The following is a 19555-nucleotide window of genomic DNA, read 5'->3' as shown; positions in this document are numbered from 1 at the left end:
TGCTTGTCAAATGTCCAGAAGAGGTTTGAAAATGTACATTATTGTAGTTGTTGACATGATAAGAAATGGCTGAAGTTGCAACGGTGGTTTCAATTAAGTCTATGACAAGGGCAATATAGTATAGGTTCAAGTCCCATTCACCTGTTTCCTCTTCACAATGGCATGCCCATGTTTGAATGATGGATGGATGAGGAAGCATCAATACTCAGACGAGCATTTATGCGTGAAAGAGTCTTCCGGGACAGGTCGGACCTATTGGTCTTTGCAGATGAGTATCTCCAGACAGCACGAAGCCAGGCTCTCACTGTACCACAGATGGTCTGTGTTCTGCTGTGATTCTTGACAAGTGGCACCTACCTTTATACTGTTGGAGATGCCGAGAACCTCAATAAAGGGACTATTTGCAACATACTGAAGTCACTAGTTTCAGTGGAGCACTGTTTATTAATTGTACATTTTTGGACTACTTGCACATTCAGCTGGTCTGCTATTGTCTGCCAGGCTTTCTCTCGTTCTTTAACTATAGCAGCTGTATTTCCTTTTTATTAAATTATGTGCCCTACTTCTTCGTATATCTCCATGAGGAGCTGTTGTTCTACTGATGGAAAGTATGATGCACAAGTCTATTTAAGAATTCCTTAACGTGCACTTATCCTGACTATAAGCACCTGGCTTGACATAGCTGCACCTTCTCATCCTGGCTCGGCGAACCTGCAACCAATTAAGCCAGGATGCGCTGGTTAAAATAGGTCAAGCTGGGCTCTATCAGTTATCCTGGATTTCTTTATTGTACTTTTGTGCAATACCCCTCAGAGGGCTTTTTCACAGAAAGCACAATTCACAAATCCAGGATAAGATTCGCTGCTGACATGTGGATCACAGCCATGGGGGGGATCTGCTTGTGCTTCCTTACCAGCAAGTTCCTGGAAGTCCATGTGGTGTCTTTGATGGCGGCTAGAGTGAACCATTGTTGCGCAAAGTCCTTGGCTGTCTGCTACATCTGGCTCACTCCATATAATACCAGCTGTGCTTTGAGGATTTTCCTTGCTGGCAAGTAAGGCAATTGCAAGGAGCCGACTGTTGCCCGCTTTCCCTATCTTGTCCTGCCAATTGGTTTCCCCTCCTCCCTCTCTATCAAATTTGACCCCAAGTAATTTTTGGTCGGTCTGGGTCACAGTCAGGGGGAGTCCAGATGTCTCAGTCGCTGTCCATGGTCCATAAAATTGGGCTTGGGTTTTTTCTGTATTTAGTCTCGATCCAGAGGCCCGTCCAAACCAGTCGGTCAAGTCCAGCGTCCTGTTGACAGATAAAAGGTCAGTGCATAAAATGTTGATATCGTCCATATATAAAATACATTTAGTGGTTGGTCCCCCGCTCCCCGGTACTCCCACCCCTCTGATTCATTGGTCCCTTCTCAAGATCTGTGCCGACGGTTCGATGCAGATAACGTAGAGGGCAGATAACGGACAACCCTGACGGACACCACAGTTTATTTCCACTGCTTTTGTCAGATGCCTATTACCCACAAATTTGCTGATAATGTCCCGGTACAGCAATCCCACCCAAGCAATTAAGCTTTCAGGGAACCCCATTTTTGGCAGTACCTTGAAGAGGTACTGGTGCGAGACCTTTTTAAAGGCTTTTTCAAAATCTAAATTTAAGACTACTAGCCGGATGTCTCTGTCTCTCGCAAAACAGATGGTGTCTCAGATCAGTACGAGGCTGTCTGTGATCTTCCTCCCCGGGATGGCACAGGCTTGATCCGGATGAATCAGCCCTTCTAAAAACAAAGACATGCGAGATGCTAAAAGCTTACTAAAAAGTTTACAGTCAATGTTTAAAAGAGTGATAGGTCTCCAGTTTTTTTTAAGTCCCTTTGTCTTTAAAAAGTAGAATCCCTAATCTAAAACTGTCAGGAAGTCGGTCAAGTTTTTCAAAATCCATAAAAACAGCAAGTAGGTCAGGTGCTAAAATATCCCAGAAGGTCAAGTAAAATTCCAAGAGAAGCCCATCCTCTCCAGGAGACTTCCCTTTCTTAAAACACTTAATACAGTTGTTTATTTCTAAAAAGATAAAATCTTGGGAAAAAAGCACACTGTCATCTAACTTGCATTCAATTAATTTTAAAACTTCTTTCATTGTTTCATTACTCCTTAAAATGACCCCTTTGCTCTTGATTTCCGCTAAAACAGACATCTCTTGCTTGACTTGTTTAATTTCTTCAATAAAATCCATACCTTGTTGGTTTAGTTTAAAATACCGTTGTAGTCACTTTTGCAGTCCCAACATGCGTCTGTTTTCCCTATCTTTCTTTCTCTTCCCTGCCTGCCTAAAGAAAGTCTGGGTCCTTCCCTTCGCCATTTGCCACCAGTGTGCACGTGTATCGTATAAGTCTTGAAGGGTCTGCCACTCTTGGTACTGCTCCCTATACTGCCTAACTAACTCCCTATCCTCTAAAAGGGAGCAGTTGAGTTTCCACAGACCCTTTCCTGATGAAATACCCGAAGAGAGTGAGAGGGTGCACGAGAGCATGACGTGATCAGAGAAGAAAACAGGAGTTTATCTAGCATCGGTAGGTGGGCAATCTCGTGATAAAACGTAATCTATGCGAGAGGCTTTGGTACCGTCACCACTGAACCAGGTGAAGCCCTCCTCTCTGGGATGCATGACTTTAAAACAGTCCAGTAGTTTAAAATCCCTGCATATGCCCTCTATTAAAACCGATGTTTTGTCCACTTTAAAATCCTCCCCTGCTCCCTTCCTATCATTTCTGCTTAAAACACAATTAAAATCCCCTCCTACAACTAAAGGTTCCCTACCTAGCATGTGGGACTGCAAGTCTTCTAAAAGGTCATACCTGTCATTCTTGTCGTTAAAGCCATAAATATTTAAAACATTAAAATCTCTACCCATAAAAGTCAGATGTGCCAAAAGTGCCCTACCATCTCTCACCACAGTGCTGCCCTTCACCAAGACTAGAGGATTTTGATTAAAATGGCCACTCCATCGTTTTTGTTTTCATTTGACCCGCTCCATATCGATGTTTGTGGCCATAGCTCCTTCCAGTCTCTGTAGTTGTTTAAAAACAGTAGGCCACACTCCTGTATTTAAAAAACATCAGACTTAAAAGAGTTAAGAAAGGATAAAACCATTTGGGCTCTAACTTTCGACTTTACACTTCTCCCATTGATGGTTGAGAAGGTGATAGCCATAAGTATGGTTAAAAACAACAGGTAAGACATTTTAAAAGACTAAAATTAAAAGGCAGTTAAATGTCTTGTGAATGAGGCTCTTCTTTCACTCTTACAGGTGAAGAGTGACTGGGTCGAGCTTCATTTACCCTTCGGACTCTGGGGGTGGCCTTTCTTGCAATCTTTTATTAAATTTTGAGTCCTTAGGGGTTGATTGCAGAGCTATCGTAAGAAATGAGACCTCATTTGGGGAATTGGAGGGGAAGACTCTGGGTTCCTCCACAGGTGAACTGTCTGAGGAGTTCCCAGCTCTTCCCCTCTTCTCTGAGACTACAGGAGACTAAGAGGACAATTCAGATAAAGGCCTCTTAGCCTGCTGGGCCTGTGGGAGGGGGGCATCTTCACTATCACTCTGACTCTGTTGGTCTGAGTCAGCGGTAGCTCCGCCTTCTGCCTGCACTGCACCCTCTCCTTCGCCACTCCCAGCTTGGGGGGGCAGTTGCAAGCCCCTCCCCCTTTCCCTCCTCACCTGATCCTTCTCCTCCAATCACAGGATTTGGAGGGAGATTTGAATTTTCAGCCCTAGGCTCTTCAAACAGCTCCTCAAACATTTGTACCGGTCCGCCATTTTCCTTCTCCTTTTGCTGCTTTCAATTTGTCGGCAAAAGACTTTGGGCAATCTCTGAAGAGGTGATTTGTTTCTCCACAGAGGTTGCACTTTCTGCCACTGGTACATTCTTCGAAGGTATGACCAATTTCTCTGCATTTACCACAAATTGTCTGCTTACACGCTTCTGCAAGTTGCCCTTGCTCACCACACTTGCGACAGAGCTTGGGCTGACCTTGATAGTGAATGTAGCCCCTGTTATTTCCCAGGACTATCATGGATGGCAGATGTTTCAGGCCTTGGAAGCCCTGGGGGTCCTGCCATTACTGGACAGGGACCCTCCAGGCACAATTCCAGATGCCATCCTCATCTCTCACCTTCATAGCCTGGCCTTTAACAGTGCAATATCTGCCCAGCCATATAAAAATGTCTTCTGCACTAACTGTTTCATTGAACATTCTGACAATGACTGTTTTAGAGGCATTGTCAGTCAGTTTCTCAACATTAAATGTAGAAAACTGGGGTTTTACATTTTCAAAGTGGTTTCTTCTGGGGAAAGTTTCCGGGAGAAGTCAAGTCTCGACATTTTTACAGGCTCTCCATCTTTTTCCTTAAAAAGCAACCGAACGCTGTGATGCCTCAGCATGCCGGCATGGGGAGCCGACATGGTGGAGGCACCACACACTAAAACACTTAAAAACTAAAACACAATGAATAAATAACTAAAATAAGTAGAAAAGGTAAAAGGCAAGTAGAAGAGGGTAAAAGGGAGTAAAAGCAAGTAAAAGCAGTACTTACCTTACCTTGGTTGTTCTTTTCTGGGTGTTATCTCCGACAGAAACGGTGGTAAACCACACTTCTGGAACAATATCTTCCTGCGTGAAACCGATTCAACCATGAGGCAGTTGTTCTGAATTTCACGAGGAAAAGGAATAATATCCTCCCGAGCACTAGTAGAAGCAATGCCACAAACAGGCAAGAGCTTCCACTAGCTAGCGGAGGCGATCGCTGTCTCACCAAAAGGCAGAACAATGGAGCATCTGATAAGAACAGATTTTTTTTTTTTTTTTTTGAAAAAATGTATTGACACTTATTTCAGACATTTTTCATAAAAACTTCAACACACATTTGTGACCTTTTAAAATACAACACTGCCTCAGGTACCCACTTGGTTTGAATTAAAACAAATAATTTTTTAAAAGACAACACCGAAATGGTTAAAAGAAGTTACATCATACATAAAATCAATCAATCAATAAATATGTGCACTTTTTAAAACCATTCGTTCATCACTTCACTCATTTGTTTTATGGTATTACAGACGGATCAAAAAATTTAAAGGCATACAATAAAAGTCTTTATTTCTTCAAGTGTCTTTTTAAAATCATTTAAAAGGGAGTGCATTGGTTAAAATCCTTAATGTCCTCTGTTGTGCAGGAGCGCAGTGAGCCCCTACCAATACGAACTCATTCTGTTCTCCCAAACCTGCCTCTCCTGGAGAGTCAGGCCGCCGCTGCTTTGAACTTTTCCCGTGTGGCTCCGGGTCCTTCATCCGAATGGGCACAGAGGCGATTCTTCTTTGTGGCTGTGTCCTAGGCCCACTGCCTGCAGCTCTGGCCGTTCTGACCGTTGTTGCTGCCATCTGGATCACAGCCACGGGGGGGGATCTGCTTGTGCTTCCTTACCAGCAAGTTCCTGGAGGTCCATGTGGCGTCTTTGATGGCGGCTAGACTGAGCCATTGTTGCGCAAAGTCCTTTGCTTTCTGCTGCATCTGGCTCACTCCATACAAGACGAGCTGTGGTGTGAGGACCTCCCTTGCTGGTAAGCACGGGAATTGCAAAGAGCCGGCTGTTGCCCACTGTTCTACGGCAGCACTGCACTCCCAGAGCAGGTGCCTCACCGACTCAGGCGTGCCACAACCAGGTCGGGGGCAGGTTGTGGACGTCGTCATGCCCCGGGAGTGCATTACGGACCTGACTGGGAGGATCTCGTGGGCCACCATCCATGACAGGTCCCGGAGTCTGTTTGGGAGAACAGGATGGTTCACGTTGCGCCAAACTGTGGAGGGCTCGCCGAATGCAAGCCCGCGCACTGGACTCACTGGCTCTCTCTCCTGTACAACAGAGATAAGAGAGCGGTGGTTAGTTAAAACATGCAACTCCTCCTGTTCAAGGTTAAAATGTCTTAAAAATGTAGGGATAAAAGATTAGGCAGTTGGTAAGTTAAAAGACACAGGAACTTTAAGATCTGGTGTTAAAATTTTTAGTTTTCTGAGATACGACCCCTTCCAGAACCGTGCCATTGCCGTGGTTAATGGGTTTCTGGATGGGGTTGTGGCCGCGCTCAATGCCAGAGTGGTGTATCGGCTTCCTAAGACCAGGTGAAGATCGGGCACTCCTTTTCCTCCTTTCTCTTTCGGCTTTTTCATAATGTCCCTCCTCAGTCGCTCCCACTTGGACCCCCACAGAAAATAAAAGATGGCTCGTTCCAGGTCTAAAATCACTTTTCTAGAAGGGATAAAAACAGAACTGATCAATAAAAGCAAAGGTAAAATCACTGCTTTAATGATTACATTTTTTTTCAATCGCTAACAAGCACTTACCCATACTTCAAATACTTTTTCTAAACTCTTAACACAGACTCACACCTACAAACCACAATTGGCCAAATGGATAATTTTCTTCTCAAAAACACATTTTGTTAAATATATACTAACTCTTCATTTCAAAATAGAACACATCTTTCTCTGCACACACTAACTTTACCAAAACACTGGAAATCTGACTCAAAATGAAATTATTCTGTCAAAGAATAACTCTTGCTTTCACTTCACAAGGTACATGCAGTCAATCAAAGTACACCAGGTTTCAAAATACTGGCTATTGCTGACATTACAAAAACTGCATAGACTTTTATGTTTCAGTTTTACAGGTATTTGCTTACAGTGAACAAAATATCCATGAAACACACAAGAGCATTCTGAACAAAAAAACAACGGCAAAAAGCCCAGATAAAAAGGGGGGGAACTGAAAAAAGCACAAAATTCCTGTATCTAATCTCTGCGATCTTCAGGGTTAGGCCACATGTTTTCATCAACATCGCATCTGATATTATCCAAGGCGATGCACCTGGGATAAAACCGCTTGGAATGTCGAATCCACCCTTGGCAATCATCAACTGTGATGTCCCTGCAGCCAGCATCCATGGCTTCAAGGAGGGACATCTGGTCATGTGGCTGATGGTCATAAACCTTCCACCTCCATGCAGAAAAGAACTCCTCTATGGGGTTGAGGAAAGGTGAATAGGGTGGAAGGAAGAGACATACCAGTCTTGGGTGGACTTCAAACCATGTTGTTATTGCTTGCGAATTATGGAAAGCCACATTGTCCCAGGTGATTACAAAGGTCCTCATGTTTTCACCCTCCTGATCCTGCTCTGGAACCAGGCGCTGGTGGAGATCATTGAGAAAGGCAAGGAGGCGCTCGGTATTGTAGGGTCCAACCTGACATCTGTGAAGGAGTAATCCTGCATTTGCAATTGCTGCACACATGGTAATGTTTGCCCCTCTCTGTCCTGGCACATCAACTGTGGCCCTTTTTCCAATGACATTTCGTCCACGTCGACGCCTTTTGGCCAGATTGAATCCTGCCTCATCTATGTATATGAATTCATGAGGGGCCTGGTTGGCCTCCAATTCCATAAATCTCTGAAACAAAGTTTATGTAAATCATGTCATTACTGTATACCATACTGTACTGTAACCTATTACTGTGTAGGTAAAGTGCAAAGCTTATAGAACTGGACATTGAATTGAATATACACTATACCTGGACATATTGTCGTCGTAGCTCCTTGACTCTCTCACTGTTCCTCTCAAAGGGAACAGTGTAGAGCTGCTTCATCCGCACTCTGTGTTTGGACAATGTCCGCGTAATGGTTGTGAGGCTGATGCTATCGATATTGTCAAATATCTCATGGTCCTCCACAATTCTACTTTGAATTTCATGCAGTTTTATTGCATTATTTGCAACAACCATTTCTACAATGGCAAGCTCTTGATCATTATTGAGGAGCTTTCCTCTTCCCCCAGAGGGAGGAAGACGTTGCATTCTTTAGAGGGACAAAAAATTCAACATATGCATTACTGTATGGCCTTATTGACATGTCAAGTGAGAATAGACACAATCCATGTAAAATGCAATACTTACCTGTTGGTTTGTTGAAAGATGCGTATAATGGAGGCAACCGTTGACCGCCTCAAATTGGGCTGCACTCTTTCACCAGCCTCTCTTAGTGAAAGACCGTGGTTGATTACATGGTCAATGATAGTGGCACGAATTCCATCACTGACTACTGTTCTTGCAGCCCTTGGAATGCCACCACCACGCATTCTTACACCTCTACCTTGCCCTCTCCTTGGGCCTGCTCTTCTCCCTGGCCCTGCTCCTCTCACTGCACCTGCACCTCTTACTGCACCTCTCACTGCACCTTCTCCTCTCACTGCTTCTGCACCTCTCACTGCTAACGGACAACCCTGACGGACACCGCAGTTTATATCCACTGCTTTTGTCAGATGCCCATTAACCACAAATTTAATGGTAATGTCCCGGTCCAGCAATCACACCCAAGCAATTAAGCTTTCAGGGGACCCCATTTTTGGCAGTACCTTGAAGAGGTACTGGTGCGAGACCCAGCTTTTTCAAAATCTAAATTTAAGACTACTAGATGTTTCTGTCTCTTGCAAAACAGATGGTGTCTCGGATCAGTATGAGGTTGTCTGTGATCTTCCTCCCCGGGATGGCACAGGCTTGATCCGGGTGAATCAGCCCTTCTAAAAACACAGACATGTGTGATGCTAAAAGCTTACTAAAAAGTTTACAGTCAATGGGTCTCATTCATGAAACGTTAGTAAATGTGTGCGTAGATTGGCACATAAAAGCCTACGCTACTAAAAACCTACTCCGGATTCATGAACACCGCGGGAAACTCAGATCTGATCGTAAACACATGTATGATCATGAATGCCAATCCATCGTAAAGTGTCAGCACGCTCCCGGTAATCAGCTATTAGTATAAATCCACGCCAATGAATGGCCAATGACCACCATATAAGGAGGTGTAGATGCATACAGTCGACCTGTCAGTCATGGCGCAAACAAAGAAAGAGAGAGAAAGAAAAAATAATTTTTCCGAAGCGGAGATAGAAATAATTTTGGGTGAAGTGGACTTCAGAAAACACATTTTATTTTCATCTGTTAGCAGTGGTGTGACAGGGACAGGCAAAGCGAAGGCCTCGAGGGAAGTTACAGATGCCGTTAATGTTGTCTCTGTAGTCCAAAGAACCATGTCCGAGGTGAAGCATAAATGGTTTGACATGAAACTGGAGGCAAAGAAATGCATAAGCGCACACAAAAAAAATACATCAGCCACAGGAGGAGGAGGATCACATTCACAACTATCAACTGCAGACGAGCGCATCGCTTTCATAATTGGGGAGACCTCTCTGTCAGGAATTATACCTGACAGAGACAGCGACATGTCTCCACTGGAGTCAACATCAAACCCTGATGGTAAGGTGATAAGTGTTGTATCATAATACATTAAACCATCACTGATAGCTTAGTGGTCAGTCTAGTTTAACCTAGGTCGTACAGTCTTACCAAACAAACAGAAGATTAATTTGTGCGGTTTTCTCTCCGGATTGAATGAAGTGGAAACGGGAAACCAGAAATGTTATATTGTGCGTAATGGATAAAATCTAAATCAGTGATTGCTGTCGAGTGTAGAGCTATTTAACATTTATTTTAACAAAGGATACGGATAACATATAGCCCACAGCAGTTTTGTATGCATCGTCTTCAAATTATTTGAATCGTAATAGCCTAAAGCACTGTTTTATACAGCTCCAAATAAGTCAGTCTGCAGCCAACGTAAATTGAACATTTTTCAAATCAGATTTATTAAAGGTTTCCTTCAAATGATCAAAGAGCCACACAAAAAAAACAAACGTGTTGTCTCAAATAATTTTCTAAATGTGTTATATTTTAATCGTTTGTCATGTTTAGGCTATATCACGTGTTTCAAAGGCATCTGCGTATTGTGTACATAACAGAGCGCAATATGAATTAAAATTGTAATTTCCAATAGTGACAAGCATTATTTATGTGCATTCTTAAATTTACACAAGCACTACGCGTGGTCAGCAGCATGTGTAGATTTTGTTAGTAGCTACGAAAAGATCGGAGCTACTAAAATATTGATGAATGCGGCGATGCACGCAAATTTCCGTCTGCGAACAGTTTACACACAAATTCGTTCTGCTCACGTTTCATGAATGAGACCCATTGTTTAAAAGAGTGATAGGTCTCCAGTTTTTTAGGTCCATCTTGTCTTTGTCTTTAAAAAGTAGAGTCACTATCCCTAATCTAAAACTGTCAGGAAGTTGGTCAAGTTTTTCAAAATCCATACAAACAGCAAGTAGGTCAGGTGCTAAAATATCCCAGAAGGTCAGGTAAAATTTCAAGGGAAGCCCATCCTCTCCAGGAGACTTCCCTTTCTTAAAACCCTTAATACAGTTATTTAGTTTTAAAAAGGTAAAATCTTGGGATAAAAGCACACTGTTGTCTATCTTGCGTTCGATGAATTTTAAAACTGTCATTTTTTATGTTTTTTTCTTTGTACAGTTGTTCATAAAAGTTTTCCACGGTTTCATTTATTTCTTTTGTTGTTTCAGCAGTGCGTTCATTTTCTCTTTTTGAGTTTAACTATAGTTTTATCCTTACTCATTATTTTCTTAAAAAAATATCTCGTGCACTTTCTCCTTCTTCTAATTCCCGTTCTTTACTCCTTAAAATGACACCTTTGCTCTTGATTTCCGCTAAAACAGACATCTCTTGCTTGACTTGTTTAATTTCTTCAATAATTGGCTATGCCACCGGGAGCAATTTGGGGTTCAGTGTCTTGCCAGAGGACACTTCAACATGTAGCCTGAGGGAGCTGGGGATCAAACCTCCGACCTTCCGATTGAAAGACGACCGACTCTACCACTGAGCCACAGCCGCCCCGGTTCCCTACCTAGCATGTGGGACTGCAAGTCTTCTAAAAGGTCATACCTGTCATTCTTGTCATTAAAGCCATAAATATTTAAAACATTAAAATCTCTACCCATAAAAGTCAGATGTGCTGAAAGTGCCCTACCATCTCTCACCACAGTGCTGCCCTTCACCAAGACTAGAGGATTTTTGATTAAAATGGCCACTCCATCGTTTTTGTTTTCGTTTGACCCGCTCCATATCGATGTTTGTGGCCATAGCTCCTTCCAGTCTCTGTAGTTGTTTAAAAACGGTAGGCCACACTCCTGTATTAAAAAAACATCAGACTTAAAAGAGTTAAGAAAGGATAAAACCATTTGGGCTCTAACTTTCGACTTCACACTTCTCACATTGATGGTTGAGAAGGTGATAGCCATAAGTATGGTTAAAAACAACAGGTAAGACATTTTAAAAGACTAAAATTAAAAGGCAGTTAAATGTCTTGTGAATGAGGCTCTTCGTTCACTCTTACAGGTGAAGAGTGACTGGGTCGAGCTTCATTTCCCCTTGGGACTCTGGGGGGTGGCCTTTCTTGCAATCTTTTATTAAATTTTGAGTCCTTAGGGGTTGATTGCAGAGCTATCGTAAGAAATGAGACCTCATTTGGGGAACTGGAGGGGAAGACTCTGGGCTCCTCCACAGGTGAACTGTCTGAGGAGTTCCCAGCTCTTCCCCTCTTCTCTGAGACTACAGGAGACTCAGAGGACAATTCAGTTAAGGCCGCTTAGCCTGCTGGGCCTGTGGGAGGGGGGCATCTTCACTATCACTCTGACTCGGTTGGTCTGAGTCAGAAGTAGCTCCGCCTTCTGCCTGCACTGCACCCTCTCCTTCGCCACTCTCAGCTTGGGGGGCAGTTGCAGGCCCCTCCCCCTCTCCCTCCTCACCTGATCCTTCTCCTCCAATCACAGGATTTGGAGGGAGATTTGAATTTTCAGCCCTAGGCTCTTCAAACAGTTGCTCAAACATTTGTACCGGTCCGCCATTTTCCTTCTCCTTCCCTGCGACTTTTGTTGCTTTCAATTTGTCGGCAAAAGACTTTGGGCAATCTCTAAAGAGGTGATTTGTTTCTCCACAGAGGTTGCACTTTCTGCCATTGGTACATTCCTCGAAGGTATGCCCAATTTCTCTGCATTTACCACAAATTGTCTGCTTACACGCTTCCACAAGGTGCCCTTGCTCACCACACTTGCGGCAGAGCTTGGGCTGACCTTGATAGTGAATGTAGCCCCTGTTATTTCCCAGGACTATCATGGATGGCAGATGTTTCAGGCCTTGGAAGCCCTGGGGGTCCTGCCATTGCTGGACAGGGACCCTCCAGGCACAATTCCAGATGCCATCCTCATCTCTCACCTTCATAGCCTTGCCTTCAACAGTGCAATATCTGCCCAGCCATATACAAATGTCCTCTGCACTAACTGTTTCATTAAACATTCTGACAATGACCGTTTTAGAGGCATTGTCAGTCAGTTTCTCAACATTAAATGCAGACAACTGGGGTTTTACATTTTCAAAGTGGTTCCAAAATTCAACCAGCAATGGGGCAGAGCGGAAGCTCACATCAAAACCCTTGTTCGGTGGTAAACTGACAATACAATTCTGGTCATCTGGGGGAAAATTCAGTGCTTTCTGAATTAGTTTCCGGGAGAAGTCAAGTCTCGACATTTTTATAGGCTCTCCATCTTTTTCCTTAAAAAGCAACCGAACGCTGTGGTGCCTCAGCATGCCGGCATGGGGAGCCGACATGGTGGAGGCACCACACACTAAAACACTTAAAAACTAAAACACAATGAATAAATAACTAAAATAAGTAGAAAAGGTAAAAGGCAAGTAAAAGAGGGTAAAAGCAAGTAAAAGCAAGTAAAAGCAGTACTTACCTTACCTTGGTTGTTCTGGTCTGGGTGTTATCTCCGACAGAAACAGTGGTAAACCACACTTCTGGAGCAATATATTCCTGTGTGAAACCGATTCAACCATGAGGCAGTTGTTCTGAATTTCACAAGGAAAAGGGATAATATCCTCCTGAGCACTAGTAGAAGCAATGCCACAAACAGGCAAGAGCTTCCACTAGCTAGAGAAGGTGATCGCTGTCTCACCAAAAGGAAGAACAATGGAGCATCTGATAAGAACAGATTATTTTTTTAAAATGATTATTAAACAAAAGGCACAAAATTTAGGCATAATACTTGGAATTGGGTAGCAACTCTATAAATTAAATTAAATAATTAAGATTAAAAAGAAAGAAAACAGACAAAACAAGAAAAGAAAAAGAAAAATTAACATGACAAAAACAATTCTTTTCGACATCACAATAAAACATCCCACTGCTTTCTTACGCAGGTAAATAGTGTTTAACAGTTCAAATCAGGGTTCCCCCACCATTAAATGACAAGAAAGGTGCTAAGGACCCAAAAATTCATGTTTCTACATTACATCTTTGGGGCCTTTCAAAAATAACCCTTTCCATTTACATTTTATTGAACCCCATCCCCATTTCTGGACTTCAAACGAACATCTTTTTTGAACCTCCAATTCAATGCATTTCACAAACCCACAAACCGTCCATTCCGTCGTATTGTTAATGACGGATTGTCTAACATTCCATAACTTAATTTTTGTTAGAGAAATTAAGATCACTAACGGTAATAGTTCGGTCTTAGCTCCTTTTTGTGACTCAAAACATCTCACAACTTCATAGTCAACTGAAGAAAGGGCAGGAAATAGGTGTTTTAACCTTTTCCAAACTAAAACTGCAAAGGGGCATTCCCATAGAACATGACAGATGGTTTCTTCTGCGTTGCATTCAGGTCTTGAGCAATCTTTATTTTTTGTCAACTGTTTATATAAAATGGAACAAACTGGAAGTCTTTTATGCAATACTAACCAATTGAAATCTTTTAGCCTGTTTTTTAATCCTTTTGGTTGAGCTTTCATCCAATCAAATTGTTGTAATATGAATATCAGTATGACATAACTTTTCAACCAACTTCTGATAAAGGATTCTATGTTTCCTGACATTATCTGTACTTTTACATTCTGTGTTTTTTTTAAACCATTTTACTATATAACAGAAATGCTCGGGCATAGCTTCGGCTTTCGGTGTGCCATTTTCCCACCGAGTAATGAAACGAAAAAGGATTGTAAGCCAGAACTTTAAGAAAACCTGACATTTATGCGTGTATTCAACCATTAACAAATGACATATGTTACATAAAAACAAAACATCCAGTTTTAGAGGGATGTTGGGGAGATCCCGTCCACAATCTTCTACACTCTGGTAAATTCTTTCTCTTTTTATGTATTCATAACCACCCCAGAAAAACTGAAAGATTGTCTTTTTCAATGCTTTACGAAATGAAAAGGGCATTGGATAAATGTAAGCTAAATGTAGCAATGCAGGTAAGATGTCAGATTTAATGGCCATTGTTTTGCCTATGTATGTCAAACTCCTAGTTTTCCAAACGGATATTTTTTTGTCCACCAGGTTCAGTTTCTGGGACCAGTTATAAGACGCATCTCCCACAGGGTGTCCAAAAGACATGCCAAGTATGTTCATTGGACCAGTACATAAAGTTAAACCAAAAAGAATATCTTTTCTCCAACTCCACGTTCCCAAAAACTTATATTGTGTCTTTTTCTTGCTTTTTCTTGTTTATTTTTGACCCAGAAGTAGCAGAATTGAAAATGAATCTAAATTGAAAATGATCTAACACACCAAGGGCCTCCCCCAGACTGTTATCGTCTGCTACATACAAAACCAAGCCATCTGAATATTGCGACAATTTCAAACCCCCCCCCCCCCCCCGGCAAAAAAATGCCTCTAATATTAGAATTATTTCTATTTGAACACGCTAGCGGTTCTGCATGTAAAACATACAATAGAGCGGACAAAGGGCAACCCTGGCGAAGTCCTCTGGTCTGCTGGATTTCTTTACTAATGTTACCATTCACGTTTACTCTGCTGTTAATGTCATTATACAGAATCTTTATCCAATTAATAAAATGAAATCATCCCTTAACAGAGGCAAATGGACTAGACACCACCGATCTCCCAATTACAATGCAGTGTTAAATCATTTGCCTAAACAGGTGAGATCGCACTCACACTCAGGATCATGTGATCAATAATATATACAATTATAGAATAGAATAACAATGACTGAACTTGATTTGTTGCAACAATAAGGTTGCGTTCTGTGTTTATTTTCCGCACACAATTACTATAAAAAATAAAGTACGCCTCTCCACATGCTGGAATGACACGAGCAGGAGCTGTAACCTGCGATCAATCAATCAAATCAAATTTTATTTGTATAGCGCCAAATCATAACCAGAGTTATCTCGAGACACTTTACAGAAAGAGCAGGTCTAGACCGACTCTCTGTTATGTTATTTAAAGAGAGGCCCAACATGAATCACCATGAGTAGCACTTAGCAAAATTCGGCACAACAACAAAACTTCCTTTTAACAGGCAGAAACCTCGAGCAGAACCAGACTCATGTTGAACAGCCATCTGCCTCGACTGGATGGGCCGAACATGGGATAGAAGGAGATGCAGGATAGAGACAGGCAAAGAGAGAAACAACAACATATGTTCTTGTTACAACAACAACAAATGTCCTTGTTACATGAACAACAACAGACACATACTTATGGTTACAATGCCAATAATAGTGGTAGACTAGGGTGAAGATTAGCAAAATAAATAAATAAATAAATTAGCGAGAGAAGCAGAGTAATGATAAAGGCTGAGGTAATCGTAATTGTAACAGTTGAAGTCAACAGGTCTACTATTTAACATTAGCAGCAACAATAATGATACTATGGGGAAGGCTGATGTTAGTAGTTGTTGCAGTCGAGCAGGTCCATAGCAGCAGGTGGTCTGCAGCAACGATCCCCAGGAACCTTCAAGAAAAGGGAGCACAAGAACTCCCGGGAAGATATATGGTTAGTAATGTTCATGGGACCAGAAGATACAGAGTTAATGAGCTGCATTAATATGACAGAGAGAGAGAGAGAGAGAGAGAGAGAGAGAGAGAGAGAGAGAGAGAGAGAGAGAGAGTGAGAGAGAAGCTTGGTGTGTCAGATCCCCCCGGCAGTCTAAACCTATAACAGCATAACTATGGGCTAGTCCAAGCCTGAGCCAGCACTAACTATAAGCTTTATCAAAGAGGAACGTTTTAAGTCTACTCTTAAAAGAAGAGAGGGTGTCTGCCTCCCGGACCTTGACTGGTAGATTGTTCCAGAGGAGGGGGGCCTGGTAATTGAAGGTTCTACCTCCAACACTACTCTTAGAGACTTTAGGTACCACAAGCAGGCCTGCATCCTGGGAGCGCAATGTTCTAGAGGGGTAATATGGCACTATGAGCTCTTTAAGATATGATGGTGCATGACCATTAAGAGCTTTGTAAGTAAGAAGAAGGATTTTAAATTCTATTCTAGATTTTACAGGAAGCCAGTGCAGAGAGGCTAATACAGGAGAGATGTGATCTCTCTTCCTAGTTCTTGTCAGCACACGTACTGCAGCATTTTGTACCAGCTGCCGAGTTTTTAGTGACTTATTAGGGCAACCTGATAGTAACGAGTTACAATAATCCAACCTGGAAGTAACGAATGCATGGACTAGTTTTTCTGCATCGTTTTGAGACAAGATGTGTCTGATTTTTGCTATGTTGCGAAGATGAAAGAAGGCTGTTTTTGATATTTGTTTTATGTAGGAGATGAAGGACATATCCTGATCAAATAGAACTCCCAGATTCCTAACAGTAGTGCTGGATGCCAGGCTGATGCCATCTAGGGCAGCTATATCATTAGAGAAAGAATCTCTAAGGTGTTTTTGGCCGAGCACAATAACTTCAGTTTTGTCTGAATTAAGTAGCAGAAAGTTTCTAGTCATCCTGATCTTTATGTCCTTAAGGCATGCTTCTAGTTTAGATAGCTGATTGGTTTCGTCTGGCTTCATAGATAAGTATAATTGAGTATCATCTGCGTAACAATGAATATTAATGCAGTGTTTCCTCATGATATTACCAAGAGGAAGCATATATAAGGTAAAAAGAATCGGTCCGAGCACAGAACCTTGTGGAACTCCATGACTAACTTTGGTGTGCATAGAGGACACATCATGAACATTAACAAACTGAGATCGATCTGATAAATAAGATTTAAACCAACTTAATGCAGATCCTGTAATGCCAATTAAATGTTCTAGTCTCTGTAACAGGATGTGATGGTCTATCGTGTCGAAAGCGGCACTAAGATCTAACAGGACGAGTACAAAGAGAAGTCCTCTGTCTGAAGCAGTAAGTAGATCATTTGAAACGTGCACAAGTGCTGTCTCAGTGCTGAGGTGGACTCTAAATCCTGACTGAAAGTCCTCAAATAAACTGTTGTTTTGAAGAAAGTCACATAATTGATTAGCAACTGCTTTCTCGAGGATCTTTGAGATAAAAGGAAGGTTAGATATAGGTCTATAGTTAACTAAGGTGCCTGAATCAAGGGTAGGCTTTTTAAGAAGTGACTTAATTACAGCTAGTTTAAAAGACTGGGGTACATAGCCAGTCAATGAAGACATATTGATCATATCTAGTAAAGAAGTGCTAATTGAGGGAAAGACTTCCTTAAGCAGCTTGGTTGGAATCGGGTCTAAAAGACAGGTTGATGGTTTAGACGAAGATATCAGAGAATTTAGCTCAGGAAGGTCAATTGGAGAAAAACAGTCAAAGTAAACATCAGGTTTTTGAGCAGTTTCCAAAGATACATCTGCACCAGTTAACGGCAGGAGGTTACAAATTTTGTCTCTAATCTTTAGGATTTTGTCATTAAAGAAGCTCATGAAATCATCACTGCTGATGGCTATAGGAATACTTGGCTCAGTGGAGCTGTGACTCTCTGTCAGCCTGGCTACAGTGCTGAAAAGGTACCTGGGATTGTTTTTATGTTCTTCTAAGAGGGAGGAATAGTAGACAACTCGAGCATGCAGTAGGGCCTTCCTGTATTTATTAAGACTATTTTGCCGGATTAAACGAGACTCTTCTGTTTTGGTGGATCGCCACATTCTTTCAAATTTACGCAACATTTGCTTCAAGTTACGAGTTTCTGAGTCATACCATGGAGCTAGCCTCTGTCGTTTGATAATCTTTTTTAAGGGGGCAATCAAGTCTAGAGGGACTAACATTAGCATAAGAGCTTTCTGTAGTAAAGAGATGGGGTAAAGAATTAAAAGCAGCTGGAATTGTTTCCTTAAATTTAGCTACAGTCCTATCAGACAAACATCTTGTGAGGACATTTTTGTTAACTGGAGAGTAGTCGGTTAATAGGACATCGAATGTTACTAAATAGTGATCTGATAAAAGAGGATTTTGTGGGAAGACAATTAAGTTTTCGGTTTCAAGACCATAGGGTAGAACAAGGTCGAGGGTGTGGTTAAAGCGGTGAGTAGGCTGGTTTACACTTTGAGTGAAACCAATAGAGTCCAAAAGGGACATGAATGCCATGCTAAGACTATCATTATCAACATCTACATGAATATTGAAGTCCCCTACAATAATCATTTTATCTGAACTCAGGACTAAGTCTGATAAAAACTCTGAGAATTCAGTAAGAAAATCAGAGTATGCGCCAGGAGGGTGGTATACTATCACAAATAAAACAGGCTGTAAAGTTTTCCAAACTGGGTGTGAAAAACTCAGAACAAGGCTTTCAAAAGAGGAGAAACTAAGTTTTGGTCGAGGGTTGATTAGAAGACTAGAACTGAAGATAGCTGCCACTCCACCACCTCGACCAGTGTCTCGAGGAATATGAGTATTAAGATGACTGGGAGGAGTGGATTCATTTAAGCTGACATATTCTTCCTGACACAGCCAAGTCTCAGTTAAAGTGAGTAAATCAATATGATAATCTGATATCAGATCGTTCACTAATAGAGCTTTAGATGACAGGGATCTGATATTTAACAGACCACATTTAATTCTCATATTTTTTGGCATAACTTCGGTTGTTGCTTAAATTTTTATTAAATCTTTTTGATTTACTTCTTTTTTATTTAAGTTTGAATTAACTGTAATAAAAGGTCTGGGTTGGGGGGCAGATACAGTCTCTATAACATTAACATTGTGGCTGGGAAACTGCTCACAGGGAAGCTCAGAGGAGTGTGTAGGACTACAGCTCTGCCTCCTGGTCTCAACTCTGGTTTGTCAGGTTTTACGACTAACAAACTTAGCCATATTACGAGACAAAAGAGCTGCACCATCCAAAGTGGGATGAATGCCGTCTCTTCCGATAAGACCAGGCTTTCCCCAGAATGTCTGCCAGTTATCTATGAAGCCCACATCGTTTGCTGGGCACCACCTCGACAGCCAGCGGTTGAATGATGACATGCGGCTATACATGTCATCACTCGTCAGATTGGGCAGGGGTCCAGAGAAAACTACGGAGTCCGACATCGTCTTTGCAAATGCACACACCGACTCAACATTAATTTTAGTGACTTCCGATTGGCGTAACCGAGAGTCATTAACGCCGACATGAATTACAATCTTATCAAATTTACGATTATCCTTTGTCAGCAGTTTTAAATTTGACTCGATGTCGCCCGCTCTGGCCCCAGGAATACATTTCACTATGGCCACTGGCTTCGCTAACTTCACGTTTCTGACTATGGAGCTG

At 41.9% G+C, this 19555-nt stretch overlaps 1 pseudogene; it reads right to left on the bottom strand.

Annotated features, from left to right (window-relative positions):
* Window positions 1-5250: 5250 nt before the first annotated feature.
* Window positions 5251-7330, bottom strand: LOC138613368 (uncharacterized; annotated as a pseudogene).
* Window positions 7331-19555: the final 12225 nt, after the last annotated feature.

This window comes from Semicossyphus pulcher, unplaced genomic scaffold (genome assembly GCF_022749685.1).
Source record: "Semicossyphus pulcher isolate SPU_LCO1_2020_fin unplaced genomic scaffold, fSemPul1.0.p SCAF_8, whole genome shotgun sequence".
Classification (NCBI taxonomy): domain Eukaryota; kingdom Metazoa; phylum Chordata; class Actinopteri; order Labriformes; family Labridae; genus Semicossyphus; species Semicossyphus pulcher.
The sequence above is the reverse complement of the archived record's forward strand: the minus strand, read 5'-3'. Positions and strand labels throughout refer to the sequence as shown.